This window comes from Bufo gargarizans, chromosome 4 (genome assembly GCF_014858855.1).
Source record: "Bufo gargarizans isolate SCDJY-AF-19 chromosome 4, ASM1485885v1, whole genome shotgun sequence".
NCBI classification, from domain to species: domain Eukaryota; kingdom Metazoa; phylum Chordata; class Amphibia; order Anura; family Bufonidae; genus Bufo; species Bufo gargarizans.
In genome coordinates, this window is record NC_058083.1 from 206,098,449 (window position 1) to 206,114,295 (window position 15,847).

The window sequence follows — 15,847 nt, forward strand, 5'->3', positions numbered from 1 at the left end:
ATGCAGTTTGTCTCCAGGTTCTGGAGGGCGTTCTTCTCTCGGCTTGGCATTCAACTTTCGTTCTCTTCGGCTTTCCATCCGCAGTCGAATGGACAGACAGGAGCGTACTAATCAGAACCTAGGAGACCTACTTGAGGTGCTTTGTGGCAGAGAATAAGGAGGACTGGTCCTCATTCCTGCCCTTAGCGGAGTTTGCTTTGAATAACCGTAGACAGGAATCCACGGGTAAGTCGACATTGTTTGGTGCATATGGTTTTCATCCTCAGTTTGGTACCTTTTCTGGGACTAGTTCCTCTGGGATGCCAGAGGAGGAAAGGTTTTCTTCTACCTTATCCTCTATCTGGCGGAGGATACAAGTGAATTTGGAGACGATGGGTGAGAGATATAAGCGAATGGCTGACAGGAGACGTGTGACTGGTCCGGACCTGTGTGTGGGTGATCTGGTGTGGTTGTCCACTAAAAACATTAAATTGAGAGTGCCATCTTGGAAACTGGGTCCAAGATTTATCGGCCCGTACAAAATATCTGCGCTGATCAATCCAGTAGCGTTTCGACTGGATCTTCCGCAGACTTGGAGGATCCATGATGTGTTCCATAGATCTTTATTGAAAAAATATGTGAGACCAGTGGAACCATCGCCATTGCCCCCTCCTCCTGTTCTGGTCGATGGGAATTTAGAGTTCGAGATCTCCAGGATTCTTGACTCTAGAGTTCTTCGGGGTTCCCTTCAGTATCTGGTACACTGGAGGGGATACGGCCCCGAGGAGAGGATGTGGGTTCCGGCACTGGAGGTCAACGCCAGCCGACTGGTTAGGGCTTTTCACAGAGCCCACCCGGATAAGGTTGGTCCGGGGTGCCCGGAGGTCACCCGTAGAAGGGGGGGTACTGTCATGCCCTGCTCAGACGGTGTGCGGAGGTCTGTCAGATTGGCAGCACGTGTCTAACCTTTTGTTTGTTTGGAATCATGCTGGATCCGCCTTCCTTCAGGTGCTCTGGGTGGGGTCATTGGCTTAAATTGCCTTCAATCCCAGAGGGCCGTGCGGGTTATAGATTTCAGTCTGGCCTTGGATTCAAGGAAGGAAGGATTGTCTGTTCCAGCTCAGATAAGTTTGATTTCTGTTTGTGTTGTTTGCGGTCTAGGCTATTTGTGTGTCTTCTGCCCCTTCTCCCCTTTCACCATCTCAGGGATTCTAGGGTGTTTGCAGTCCAGGCACGAGGACACTTCATTCCTACCATTAAGGTCTGAATGTGGGCTTAGCAGCATAGGGAGAGAAGTCAGGGATGTGCTAGGAGGTGACCTGTCCCCAGCATCTAGCCTAGACACTTGTGTATTTGGTTGTCTGTGTATCTGAGTTCCTGTCCGCCATGACAGAAGTGTATCTGATTTGGAGTAGTTCAGAGTCATTCTTATGGTTTGATGAAAATTGCATTGCAGGTATATGTACTTCCCAAATGAAGAGTAATGATGATGGAGCACATACCTGGTTAGTTGTAGGGCTGGCTCTGTGGATAGGCCGTCAAACATACTTTTTACTAATTAGCCAATAAAGGTAGCACTTTTATACTTTTGTATTTTTTTGTGTAAACATATTTAACATCACTTAGAAATTTTCTGTCTAACAAGGCACCACGCTATTTTTGCTATCTCTTAAATAAAAATGGCACCTTAAGCTGCTTCTAGGGTATCTCAGACAACCAGCCAGTTCCCTGCTATGTATTGATGAGGGGCAAGAACCCCCGAAACAGTGCTGTCTACAGATGAATGTCTCTTGCTTGGCGGATAAGAGCTATTTTGCATATTAAAAGTCTCCAGGTACCATTGTGTCTCTGAAAATGAGAAATGGTACAACGCCTTTCCTCAGAGCTGCTTCTGTGGCATTTCAACCAACTGACCAGCACCTTTCTTTGTACTGATGAGGTGCAAGTACCTTGAAATAGTGTCTGCAAGTTGGGTGTTTCTGGCTCGGCTGGTATAAGGTAATTTGTATAATTCAATGAATATCAATTAATATTTTTCGGACATAATTTTGGTGTTCATATCTTGTCACTTAGGTTTTTCTGACATTTATCATAAAATCTTACAGCTTGGTTTGAAAAATTAAATGTAAAGACATGTTAGAATCTTGTTTTCCTCTTAACCTTGGAGTGAACTTGTTGCCACATGAGCATGTAAGCATAAGGGTCTTACTCCTGTTTGTACCATTATGAGTTAGAAAATGAAATGATGCAAGGTTTTCTCATTTTCTTTAGTGTTTTATTGGATGCGATCCTTCCTGGAGCCAAGGCCATAAAAAAGGAATTACGGATCAAAAACATTACACCGGATGAACTCAAGCACAACTATACTTGCACTGCAAGAACACCTTGGGGGTAGTCTCCAGGCAAGCACTTGTCAAAGAGAAAGGTGCATAAATATACAGTAAACAAGTTGTTGTATTATTTTTATTATGATAGTACTTTTTAGAAAGTATTTTTTCACATTAAGGGAAATGCTTGTCTATATAATTGAAAAAAAAACACCTTAGCTTGTCTAGAAGAAATAATGCATACCGTAGAGTAGCTGAATATCTGTCTACCAACGACTGCTTGATTTAATGGGTTACAAGAATAACTCTCTAAAGGCTTAAAGGGGTTGTCTCATCTCTCCATTACTAAGGCTAGATGAGACACAGTCCCAACTACCAGTCAGCTGGGAAACAGCGGATGATGCCGGCGCGCTCTGCTGTTTACCGGTTAGCTAGAACCGTCTCATCCTGCCTTAGTAATTGGGAGATGAGACAACCTCTTGTAATGCAGGAGGAGGTAGGTATATTCTTTTTTTACTTTTACGTCTTAAAGGGATTACTGAAAGTAGCCTCACACACAGATCAGTTTTCCGGCAGATGAGACAGATTTCAGTCAGATGACTGACCATTCAAGCAATACCACTTTTGAGTGATCTTCGTCTGATGGACAGATTTTGTCAGATATCTGTCCATCTTTTTAGATGGACCAGCAATCGGGCAAATTATCAGGCATGAATGTTCCTAGGAACACTTGATTCCGATAATTGCCCCAGTACATGTGCTGACAGTTACCTGATGAATAAGTAAACGTGTGTTCATCAGGTGATTCCATTTTTATGTGGCACACAAAATCATTATTTGCCAGCATTTGCCACCAACAAACAATGAATCTGTATAGGGATGAACAATCACAGTACTGATCATTCATCCCTATGCAGAGGGGATGATTACTGCATTAGGGATTCAGCAGGTTAGTGGGATACCATGTTCAAGATAGAATATCTGATATTTACAGCAGCCACCACTAGGAAGAGCACAGAGCAAAGGAGTTGATTACAGCTTCTATAAATAGCAATGGTAAGTGTGTATATTCGTATGCACTGAGCTCCCCCTAGTGGTGGCTGCATGCAGCCAGTTTTGTAATATACTGTGTGAATGGAAGCAGGAGATTTATCAGTGTATTTTTGTCAGTTGTCTGGTATAGATACATTGTGAAATATGATTTCAGAATGAGAGTCATATATATGAAGCACTTGTTCTACTTTTTCCAAAATTGAATTTAGATAAAATGGAAGGCCAAGGTGGCTTTACTTTATTACATTTTTTTAGATTTAAATTTCTTCCACCAAGTAAAAAATATTGTAAATTCATTGAAAATCTGAGGAGTCTTTATTTGCAATCCACAGTTTTATTTTATTCACTTATATAATGCTGACATATTCTGCAGCGCTTCACAGACATTATCATCATTTGCAGTCATCACTGCTTGAAAACAGATCGGTGAAGACATAAAGGAGACATCAGTATGTCTTTGGAATGCCTGGGAGTGATTAACACACATGTACTTTGTAACTGGATGGGGCACAAGGCCCAAATTAAGTTCTGATGTGGGGTCCTTTAACATCTGTGTATACCCCTGTCAAAGGCTGTTCCTTTAAGTGCGAATTAAATGTCTAATGTTCTTGCAAAACTTATTTTGAATGTATATAGAAAATTAACCCCGTAGTGACCACCAATATGCCTTTTTATGGCAGTCACTAAGGGGGCCATAGACCAGCCACCGCCTACTTACGGTGGCCTAGTCTAAGCCCAATGCAGCAGAGAGCAGGGACTCCGCTCTCACATTAGAGCTTGGCTCTGGCCCTAATGGCCTGCTTTGGCACTTCTGACGTTTAACCCCTTAGATGCCATGTTCAATAGCGACTGCGGCATCTAAGTGTTTTAGATGTATTGGGCTCCTTCTGTCTCCCATCGGCACCTCGCATATGAGATTGTGGGATGCTGATATATTTGCATAGAAGCCTGGTTCCTACTGAAGGCCCCAGACCAACCTGCAGTATATCTGTATCAAGCTGCACCAGAGAGGTGACTAAGTATAATACTGACAGCATAATACTCTGTACTGTATAAGCAGTGAAGTGTTTAATAGAAGTGACTAAAAGATCACCTGTTAACCACTTGGCGCCACGCTAACGCCGAAAGGCGTCATCTCCGCGGCGCTCCCAGGCTACGCTAACGCCGATTGGCGTCATCTCGCGTGAGCCGAGATTTCCTGTGAACGCGCGCACACAGGCGCGCGCGCTCACAGGAACGGAAGGTAAGCAAGTGGATCTCCAGCCTGCCAGCGGCGATCGCTCGCTGGCAGGCTGGAGATCCGAATTTTTAACCCCTAACAGGTATATTAGACGCTGTTTTCATAACAGCGTCTAATATACCTCCTACCTGGTCCTCTGGTGGTCCCTTTTGTTAGGATCGACCACCAGAGGACTCAGGTAGGTCAGTACAGTCGCACCAAACACCACACTACACTACACTACACCCCCCCGTCACTTATTAACCCCTTATAAACCCCTGATCACCCATGATCACCCCATATAAACTCCCTGATCACCCCCCTGTCATTGATCACCGCCCTGTCATTGATCACCCCCCTGTCAGGCTCCGTTCAGACGTCCGTATGATTTTTACGGATCCACGGATACATGGATCGGATCCGCAAAAAGCATACGGACGTCTGAATGGAGCCTTACAGGGGGGTGATCAATGACAGGCGGGTGATCACCCATATACACTCCCTGATCACCCCCCTGTCATTGATAACCCCCCTGTAAGGCTCCATTCAGACGTCAGCATGCGTTTTGTGGATCCGATCCATGTATCCATGGATCCGTAAAAAATCATGCGGATGTCTGAATGGAGCCTTACAGGGGGGGTGATCAGTGACAGGGGGTGATTACCCTGATCACCCCCTGTCATTGATAACCCCCCCTGTAAGGCTCCATTCAGACGTCCGCATGCGTTTTATGGATCCGATCCATGTATCCATGGATCCGTAAAAAATCATGCGGATGTCTGAATGGAGCCTTACAGGGGGGGTGATCAGTGACAGGGGGGTGATCACCCTGATTACCCTGATCACCCCTGTCATTGATAACCCCCCTGTAAGGCTCCATTCAGACGTCCGCATGCGTTTTTTGTGGATCCGTAAAAAATCATGCGGATGTCTGAATGGAGCCTTACAGGGGGGGTGATCAGTGACAGGGGGGTGATTACCCTGATCACCCCCTGTCATTGATAACCCCCCTGTAAGGCTCCATTCAGACGTCCGCATGCGTTTTGTGGATCCGATCCATGGATCCGTAAAAATCATGCGGATGTCTGAATGGAGCCTTACAGGGGGGGTGATCAGTGACAGGGGGGTGATCACCCTGATTACCCTGATCACCCCCTGTCATTGATAACCCCCCTGTAAGGCTCCATTCAGACGTCCGCATGCGTTTGTGGATCCGATACATGTATCCATGGATCCGTAAAAAAATCATGCGGATGTCTGAATGGAGCCTTACAGGGGGGGGTGATCAGTGACAGGGGGGTGATTACCCTGATCACCCCTGTCATTGATAACCCCCCTGTAAGGCTCCATTCAGACGTCCGCATGCGTTTTGTGGAATCCGATACATGTATCCATGGATCCGTAAAAATCATGCGGATGTCTGAATTGGAGCCTTACAGGGGGGTGATCAAATGACAGGGGGGTGATCAGGGAGTCTATATGGGTGATCACCCCCCTGTCATTGATCACCCCCCCCCCTGGTAAGGCTCCATTCAGACATTTTTTTTGGCACAAGTTAGCGGAAATTTTTTGTTTGTTTTTGTTTTTGTTTTTTCTTACTAAGTCTCATATTCCACTAACTTGTGTCAAAAAATAAAATCTCACATGGACGCACCATACCCCTCACGGAATCCAAATGCGGTAAACATTTTTAGACATTTATATTCCAGACTTCTCACGCTTTAGGGCCCCTAAAAGCCAGGGCAGTATAATACCCCACATGTGACCCATTTCGGAAAGAAGACACCCCAAGGTATCCGTGAGGGGCATATTGAGTCCATGAAAGATTGACATTTTTGTCCTAAGTTAGCGGAAAGTGAGACTTTGTGAGAAAAAAACAAAAAAAAATCAATATCCGCTAACTTATGCAAAAAAATAAAAAATTCTAGGAACTTGCCAGGCCCCTCATTGAATACCTTGGGGTGTCTTCTTTCCAAAGTGGGGTCACATGTGGGGTATTTATACTGCCCTGGCTTTTTAGGGGCCCGAAAGTGTGAGAAGAAGTCTGGGATCCAAATGTCTAAAAATGCCCTCCTAAAAGGAATTTGGGCCCCTTTGCGCATCTAGGCTGCAAAAAAGTGTCACACATGTGGTATCGCCGTACTCAGGAGAAGTTGGGAATGTGTTTTGGGGTGTCATTTACATATACCCATGCTGGGTGAGAGAAATATCTTGGTCAAATGCCAACTTTGTATAAAAAAATGGGAAAAGTTGTCTTTTGCCAAGATATTTCTCTCACCCAGCATGGGTATATGTAAAATGACACCCCAAAACACATTCCCCAACTTCTCCTGAGTACGGCGATACCAGATGTGTGACACTTTTTTGCAGCCAAGGTGGGCAAAGGGGCACATATTCCAAAGTGCACCTTCGGATTTCCCCGGCCATTTTTTACACATTTTGATTGCAAGGTACTTCTTACACATTTGGGCCCCTAAATTGCCAGGGCAGTATAACTACGCCACAAGTGACCCCATTTTGGAAAGAAGACACCCCAAGGTATTCCGTGAGGGGCACGGCGAGTTCCTAGAATGTTTTATTTTTTGTCACAGTTAGCGGAAAATGATGATTTTTCTTTTTTTTTCTTTTTTCCTTACAAAGTCTCATATTCCACTAACTTGCGACAAAAAATAAAAAATTCTAGGAACTCCCCATGCCCCTCACGGAATACCTTGGGGTGTCTTCTTTCCAAAATGGGGTCACTTGTGGCGTAGTTAGTACTGCCCTGGCAATTTAGGGCCCAAATGTGTGAGAAGAACTTTGCAATCAAAATCTGTAAAAAATGCCTGCAAAATCCGAAAGGTGCACTTTGGAATATGTGCCCCTTTGCCCACCTTGGCAGCAAAAAAGTGTGACACATCTGGTATCGCCGTACTCAGAGAAGTTGGGGAATGTGTTTTGGGTGTCATTTACATATACCCATGCTGGGTGAGAAAAATATCTTGGTCAATGCCAACTTTGTATAAAAAAATGGGAAAAGTTGTCTTTTGCCAGATATTTCTCTCACCCAGCATGGGTATGATGTAAAATGACACCCCAAAACACATTCCCCAACTTCTCCTGAGTACGGCGATACCAGATGTGTGACACTTTTTTTGATGCCAAGGTGGGCAAATGTATATATGGATGTCGTTTTTTTTTGCAAAATTTTACAGCTGAAAGTGAAAAATGTCATTTTTTTGCAAAAAAAAATCGTTTAAATTTCGATTAATAACAAAAAAGTAAAATGTCAGCGGCAATGAAATACCACCAAATGAAAGCTCTATTAGTGAGAAGAAAAGGAGGTAAAATTCATTTGGGTGGTAAGTTGCATGACCGAGCAATAAACCGCTAAAGTTGTGGAGTGCCGATTTGTAAAAAAAGGGCCTGGTCACTAGGGGGGTATAAACCTGTGGTCCTTAAGTGGTTAAAGTCCCCTTGTGGACTAGTAATTGCTCAAAAAAAGTTAGGAGTTAAAAAACTCCAACTTAAAAAAAAATACACCTTTTCCCATTTAAAAAAAGAAAAAAAAATGTTAGTGGAAGAAATTGCAAACATAAAATCCCCACCACATATTTGTATTGCTGCATCCATAATGACCTGCACTACATAATTATCATATAATTTATCCTGTATGGTAAACACCATACTGAAATGCCAGAATTGCAGTTATATTTGTTTATTCACCACCAAAACAAAAAAGAAACCAAATAAAAAGTGATCAAAAGGGTTATTAACCCCATAATGCTAACAATTAAAATTACAAGTCGTCCTACACAAATCAAGCCCTCTCACACAGCTCTGTAGAAGTAAAAAATAAAGTTATGGTCTTGGGATGCGGCAATGCAAAAACATGTTTATTCTTTCTTTTTTATGTCTTATTGTGCAAAAGTAGTGAAACATAAAAACCCTATATGTATTTGGCATTGCTGGAATCATACTATCATACTGACCCAGAGAATCAAGTTCTCATGTTATTTATGCCCCCAAAATTGCTTGATCACTAAATGTTTCTTTACACGGGACGACAATCTAGTTGATTGTCGGGAAGGAAGCGTTCCTTCCCAACAATCTACCGATCGCTAGCGATTTCCTCCAGCTCCTCCAGAGTATGGGGAGGAGCAGTCGCTATTGCCATCTCTCTTGTTGTTTCCTAACAGCAGATCGTGTTTACACAGCACGGTCTGCAACTGAGAAACGATGATCTGTTGTGCTGCACAAAAGTTCTAATTACCCAATGAATCAACGGTTCGCTATTTCATCGGGTAATCGGCAGTGCATTTACACTGCAAGGTCATCTTTAATGATCGTTACTAGTAACACTCGTTAGCAATAATCTGCCCTTTAGGCCCAAAACAGGCTGGTCACTAAGGGGTTAAGGTGTAATAATTGTAAAGATCTTGAACCTGTTCTGTTAACAATGTGGTCATGTCATTGATATAACCATAGAAATCTGGGATGATCAGCATTTAAGGTTTAGCACTTTCTTGCTGTGCTCTGACCTTTCAAACCATTTGCCGTTATGTAATGTATTTGTGAACTCTTGACACCTTTTCTGCAAACCTAGCTTCTCACTTTCCCTTGAGAACACCGAGCACTCTCCTTCGCCTTGTCTACTGAATAATTATTGACATAAACAAGGCTAACAAGAAGTTACATCAAGATACATTCAAGCTACAATGTGGATTCTTTTAGACAGCCAGCGCCAAGACATTTTGTAAATCATATGAAAAGGTTCCTTATTCCCACTGGTCATACGTAAAATGGCATACTGTATGCTAAAAAGGCCTCCATATTATACAGTATTGATGTGCACGTAGAAACAAATTTACATCTTATTACTTTTGTTTATTCGGGTAAATCAGGACAGCCATTGACGCATTTGATTTGAATATATGCTTTGTACATTATAGACTTGTTATTTTGTCCATTTCTTTGCAGTTGGTACTCCACGATACATTACGGAGCTGGCATGTGGACTGGGAGCAACCCTATTTCTTGTAGTGTGCTTGTTGTTGTATACCACGTGTACTGGTTGGAAATGGTGCTCTTCTACAGGGCTCACTTTGGGACAGATGAAACTATTGGAGGTACAAATTTACAAATGAAAATACTTTTATGGGAATAGGCTTCTCTTGTCCATGATTCGTATTTGGTACGGAAGTTTAGCTCCGTTCACTTCAGCAGTTGAGCAGCCATACCGACTGTGGACAATAGCGGTGCTGTTTCTGAAAAAATCAACCACAAATGTATTTATTTTTTATTTTCCAAATCTAAGTATTACACGTTGCATAATCTGATTACCGTCTATTTTTGGTACTTGCTTTTTGTTCCTGACAGTTTTCAGTTTTTTTCCCAGATGGAAAGGAGTATGATGTGTATGTATCCTATGCAAGAAATGCAGAGGAGGAAGAATTTGTTCTGGTGACACTAAGAGGAGTGCTTGAGAATGAATTTGGCTACAAACTGTGTATCTTTGACAGAGGACAGCTTACCAGGTGGAAGTTAAGTAACTGCTTCTTTGACAGCTCTTGGTGGAGATCCTATAGCTTATCTTTCTATTACTCATGTGGCTAAACATTTTCTAAGATGAGTTCTCTTTAGATTTAAGACAGCCAGACACATCCTCTATTTATCACTCTGCTGCAGGACCTAGTAAGACAATTCAGTTATTCTTTGGACGTACTTGGACTTATTTTTAGTAGAAAAACATATGCTCAGATCGCTGTGACCATCTGGTGAATTAAATATGTGTACAGCAGTTTAGGAAACCCATTTAGACTCTCAAGTGGCTAGGTCGAGATTTAGAAGAATGGAAAATAAATGAGCAAACTACAGCATTTTTTATCTTCATTTAGGTATATTATTTGCTATGTAAACTTCACTAATCATCTGCACTCTGTTTCTACTCTCTTTCATCTTGACACTTAAAAATAATGTAGACTAAATTGAATCTTTATGGTGTAGATTTTTTTCAAGATGTGGAGCCTTTAGATTCCCACCAAAGAATTCTGTATGAGAAATGCTGTTTGATTCCTAATAGGAGTGTTCAATTCATGTTACATGTCCATTTTCTTTCCCAGTCGGTACAGACGAAACACTGAGCTTCATTAAAGAAAAGCCGGCGTCTTCTTGTTGTGGTTAGCCCCAGTTATGTCCACCAAGGTACACAAGCCCTCTTGGAGTTGAAAGCTGGCTTGCAGAACATGGCTTCCAGGGCAACATCCGACTTGTCTTAGTTCAACATAGGTCTATTAAGAATAAACAGAAAGTAAAGGAGCTAAAGCTAGCACAATCGGTGCTTGGTGTCATCAAGTGGAAAGGAGAAAAATCTAAATATCCTGGTGGTAGATTTTGGAAACAGCTTCATGTAGCACTGCCCGTAAAGAAGACCTCTTCAACTAAAAATAGTTGTAGTTTCCAAATGGTTCCCCAGAATCTTGAATTTGGTACAGAGTGTAGCAAGAATGTAATAACTTAAAAGTCATGAATGGTGGCATTATTCAGGCTCTAAAACCAAAGAAACACCACACTGGATTTTTGTAATAAAACTCTAAGTAACGCTAATCTGTGAATACCGGTAATAGAGACCTTAACCGTTATACAGCCACAACTGGCATTTTATGTAGTCCATGCTAGCCCATGAAAATGCTTCCTTGAAAGAACTTTTCCAGAATGTTCCTGAAACATTCAGAGAAACATTTGAAGTAATTTATTATATTGAAATATGCCTACTTAGGTGTATATCAGGCGCAGATGGCGACGCAACAGTTAGTGGCACCGCTATCTGCTACTTCTTCCCGCTCACACCAGGTCTGCAATTGTGGGCATTCATCATTTTCTACACTTGTTTTAGGCGTAGAAAATGGTCTAAATGTAAGACAGCTCAGAAATCGTCTTACATTTACAACTACGCCAAAGTTATGGAAAGACCAGCGCCTCTTCATAACTTTGGCGGATCCTCCGACAGCTATGAGGCTTTATTAAGACTGGTGTATAAAATGTGCCCCTTTGTTCTTTGCCTTGAGTTACTGAAAGTGTATGACAAATTTGAATGACTGTGCAGCCAGTATGGATTAAAATATGTATGGCTGTGTCAGCATAATAGTAGTTCACCTGGCAATCATTCTTTCAACGGTTGTTCAACCTTCGACCTACTAATGTGTATAGCCAGCTTTAGAAACCATATGCAGGAATAAAGTTAAGAAAATAAGGTAATCGCCTAATAAATGGTATTAGTCTCTTTGAATGGGCAACATCTATGGTACTTGTTTGTTCTCCTGTGTTTGTGCCCTTTTATCTGCGTGAGATAGGAAAATGTGATTGTAATACCCACCATAGACATGGCTTGATGAGGGTTTGATTTGGAATAGATTGTATAAAATGTAAAATAAGACACCAAAGTCTGACGACTCCTTGACTAGACAAAGCAAACGCCTTGCCTGTAGTTCCATCGCCCCAGTTAACTACAGTAGCATGTGATGGGTAGATCTGGATGACGGCTCCTATACACATCATAAGTGTTCGCCCATACCAGCTGTCCCTTTTTAGCCCTAAAATGCAATTCCCAGTGGAACTTCTGTTTAAAGTGTACTGTATCCTCTAAAAGTAGGATTTCTGAGCGGAAGAGTTGTGTTGAAGGCACTAAGGAGCATTAAAATGATATGAAAAGGTCAGGATGGTTTGAAAAGCTCTAGAAACAAATGAAAAGCATTGAGGTCAGACTGAAATCTTTTTTAAAAAAAATGAATCTATGGCTTCTATTTACATTTTAATACATTCATTACTTTAAAAATCAAATTCACCTAGGGCAACAGTCAAGGCGATTTTAATTCATAAACTAGTCATACTGTATAGACCGAGCAGTAGATGTGTATGACTTGTGACTCAGGCATGTCATAAATGATCAGAAGGTCCATTCCAGGTCGTGACCAGAACCTGCAGCTTGTTCTAGCATATGGGACCCTAATCACTCTGAAGTTTGCGAAATTTTTGATTGATATGGCATAAAAGTCTACATTGAGACAAGCCATTTAAACCACATTGTTGCTACAGTTTCTTAAAGGGGATCTGTCACCAGTTTTTTGCTCCCATCACTTTTAAATCCTAACATCTCCAGCACATGCCATTGAGTCCCCATATTCTTGAGCTCATGGCTCTCCCCGCCCACCTGCTTCTGATTGACAGGTTTTTCCATATAAATCAGCAGCAGCTAGGCGGGGAAAGCCGGGAGCTCATGATTATTCAGGACGCCTCATTATGCACTGGAGCTGTTCAATACAAGATTTTGGAAAAATAGCTGGGCCAATTAAAGAAAGTCAATCTGTCACTACTCAGTGTATTTTTGTGTTCCAGTATTACAAATGCACTGCAGTACTTATTACTATTTATCAAAGTGCTAATTTGGATAGTATACTATAGATGTATAAAAAATGGTGCAAAGGACACCTGGCTTGGTTGCCCATAGTCAGATTGTACCTTTCATTTTTGCAGCCCCCCTTGGAAAATGAAATTACATGATTAATCTGATTGGTTGATATAGGCAACTAAGCCAGTTGTCCTTTACACCAGTTTTGATCAATCTCACCATGTGGTTTGATAGAAACAGTGCATATCTGATTTATTTTGTACATTTCTGTGGTATAAGTTAATGTTTGCAGTCATCATGTAATTGTTTACACACTTTTATTAGATTTATTGTAACTTGCCGAGACAAGGTCTTTGTGGTATGAAGGTATTATTTGCAAGTGCTTTTTAACTGACGCTGAAAACTCAGAATGGTGGGAAAATATGATAAGGTCTGGGCTAAAGAGAAGCCTTAGTTTACCTGCACATGGTGCGGCTTTATACGTAAGAAATCCACATGAAATCTGCACCAAAACTGCATTAAAAAGCGCACATAAATTGCCACATAAAAAACGCCCATAGATCCTTACTATTTATTTTGTTTTAGTGTGTTATTTTTGCACAGATTTTCAGTTTATGTTAACATCCCCATTGTAGTCTATAGAGAAAACCACTATATATAAGGTGCAGAATCTCACAAACAATTGGCATGCTGCTGATTTTAAAATCCCCATGAAAGGTCAATTTCAGCACTTTAAAAATATGCAAAGTGTACATGAGATTTGTAAAATTTGTGACTCTCGTGTGGGGAAAAAAACGCACTGTACCAGCAAAGCGAATGATATTAGGCAAATCTCATATACAGTACAACTTGCTTTTTCTTTTCGTGCGGAAATTCTCCTGCCATGCGGATTTAGAAATCCACAGCATCTCATTTGTATATGCAGTTTTTTCGTGCGGATTTCACGCTATGCAATGCAAGGGTGAGATCTGCAGCAAAACCGCATAAAATCTGCCACAAAAAACGACAAGTAACACATGCAGATTTTCCCTATAGAGAAGTCTGTGGGAAACATAAAAAAAAAACATCCAGAGCATACTGCGATCAAAACCCCCCACCAGGAAACGATCATAAAATGGCCCAAATTTACTAATCCTAAAGATAAAATACAAAAAACAGATGGTAGGCAAAGAGTTATGTGCACACCAACATTATATAATGATCAGCTTTATTTATGTATCCAAAACTTCATACCAAGTATAACAAAGACCCTTAAAAACAAACCCATCTGAGGGTTGTACGATATACAACCACCATCTCACTATTCCCCAAAATCAATACATATAGATAAACAGGTACACACATAATAATGCAATAGGCAAAAATAAATAATAAGAAATGTACAACGCTAATGACCTGAAAAATTGAGAGTACGCCCCATTGTGCACCTGTATCAGGGAGAAAACACCCTACCCATATTGCCAGCAACCTGGCTTCATCAGGGGTGTAAGCATCCACTTGCCTTGTTTGTATTACTTACAGCTGTGCACCCACTTAAATTTTTTTTACACTAATCCTAAAGATGACATAAGCTTAGACAGGCTTACTTGGTTGGCTTACTTTGACAGACAGATTTTTACTCCAGAATTGCAGCAAAATTGTGCATTTTAGGCCCCATTCCTTTATGCTAAGCCCACTCCATTGTCTAGCATGTCCAGAAAAGTGTAGAAGATATACGCCAAACTACTCTGATTTGTGCCACTTTTTAGACACATTTTTGGCACATTATTAAATGTGGACTACTGTTTTTAGGGTGTTGTCTAAAATATATCTGGATGCAATGTTTTTCACTGCACAAAAAAGGAATGAAACACCTCAGAAAAATACTGCAGAAAAGTGTGGTGTTTTTGCCAATAAAATGTATTTTGCCACCACTCTTAAAGCGGTTGTCTCACTTTAGCAAATAGCATTTATCATGTAGAGAAAGTGAATACAAGGCACTTACTAATGTATTGTAATTGTCCATATTGCTTCCTTTGCTGGCTGGATTCATATTTCCATCGCATTATACACTAGAGGTTACGACCAGCAATCCATCAGAAGTGGCCATGCTTGTACAATATAGGAAAAAGTGCCAGCCTCATTGGTGGTCGAGACCGTGAGAGCATGCATAGGCACTCATGTGCAGCAGCTCCCATATCGACCACCTTGTCTCTTTGTTTTCTGCAGCTTTGGCTGTAATCCTTGGATATGAGCAGTGTATAATGTGATGGAAAAGTGAATCAAGCCAGCATGGAGGCAACATGGACAATCACAATACATTAGTAAGTGACTTACTAACTTTCTCTACATGATAAAAGCCATTTGCTGAAGTGAGACAACCATTTTAAAGGGGTTGTCTCATCATAGACAATGGGGGCATATCGCTAGGATATGCCTTCATTGTCTTATAGGTGCGGGTCCCACCGAAAACAGAGCCCCTCAAGGTGGTGGCTGGAGGACTCCGGTCCGGCCACCACCAAGCTAGATCCCCATAGAAGTTAATGGGAGCGTACCGCGCATGCGCAGCCCCCGCTCCCATTCATCTCTATGGGGCCGACGTCGGCCCCATAGAAAATGAATAGAGGGCAACTGAGCATGCACAGTGCGCCCTCCTTTAATTGCAGGGCTCTGTTCTCTATATAGGTGCGTGTCCCAGCAGTGGGACCCGCACCTATAAGACAATGGGGGCATATCCTAGCGATATGCTTCCATTGTTCATGATGAGACAACTCCTTTAAGGAGTCAGTGGAGACTCAACATTACATCAGCCTTTGCAAACTACTACTAACTACTGCTCTTGTGTTCTACTGTTAGCATAGTCAGTGATCAGGGCCGGACTGGCCATAGGGCAGACCGGGCATT

General features: G+C 41.8%; 1 pseudogene; it reads left to right on the forward strand.

Moving 5' to 3' along the window:
- Nucleotides 1–1,365: 1,365 nt before the first annotated feature.
- LOC122935319 lies at nucleotides 1,366–11,163 on the forward strand (annotated as a pseudogene).
- The last annotated feature ends 4,684 nt before the right edge of the window (nucleotides 11,164–15,847 follow it).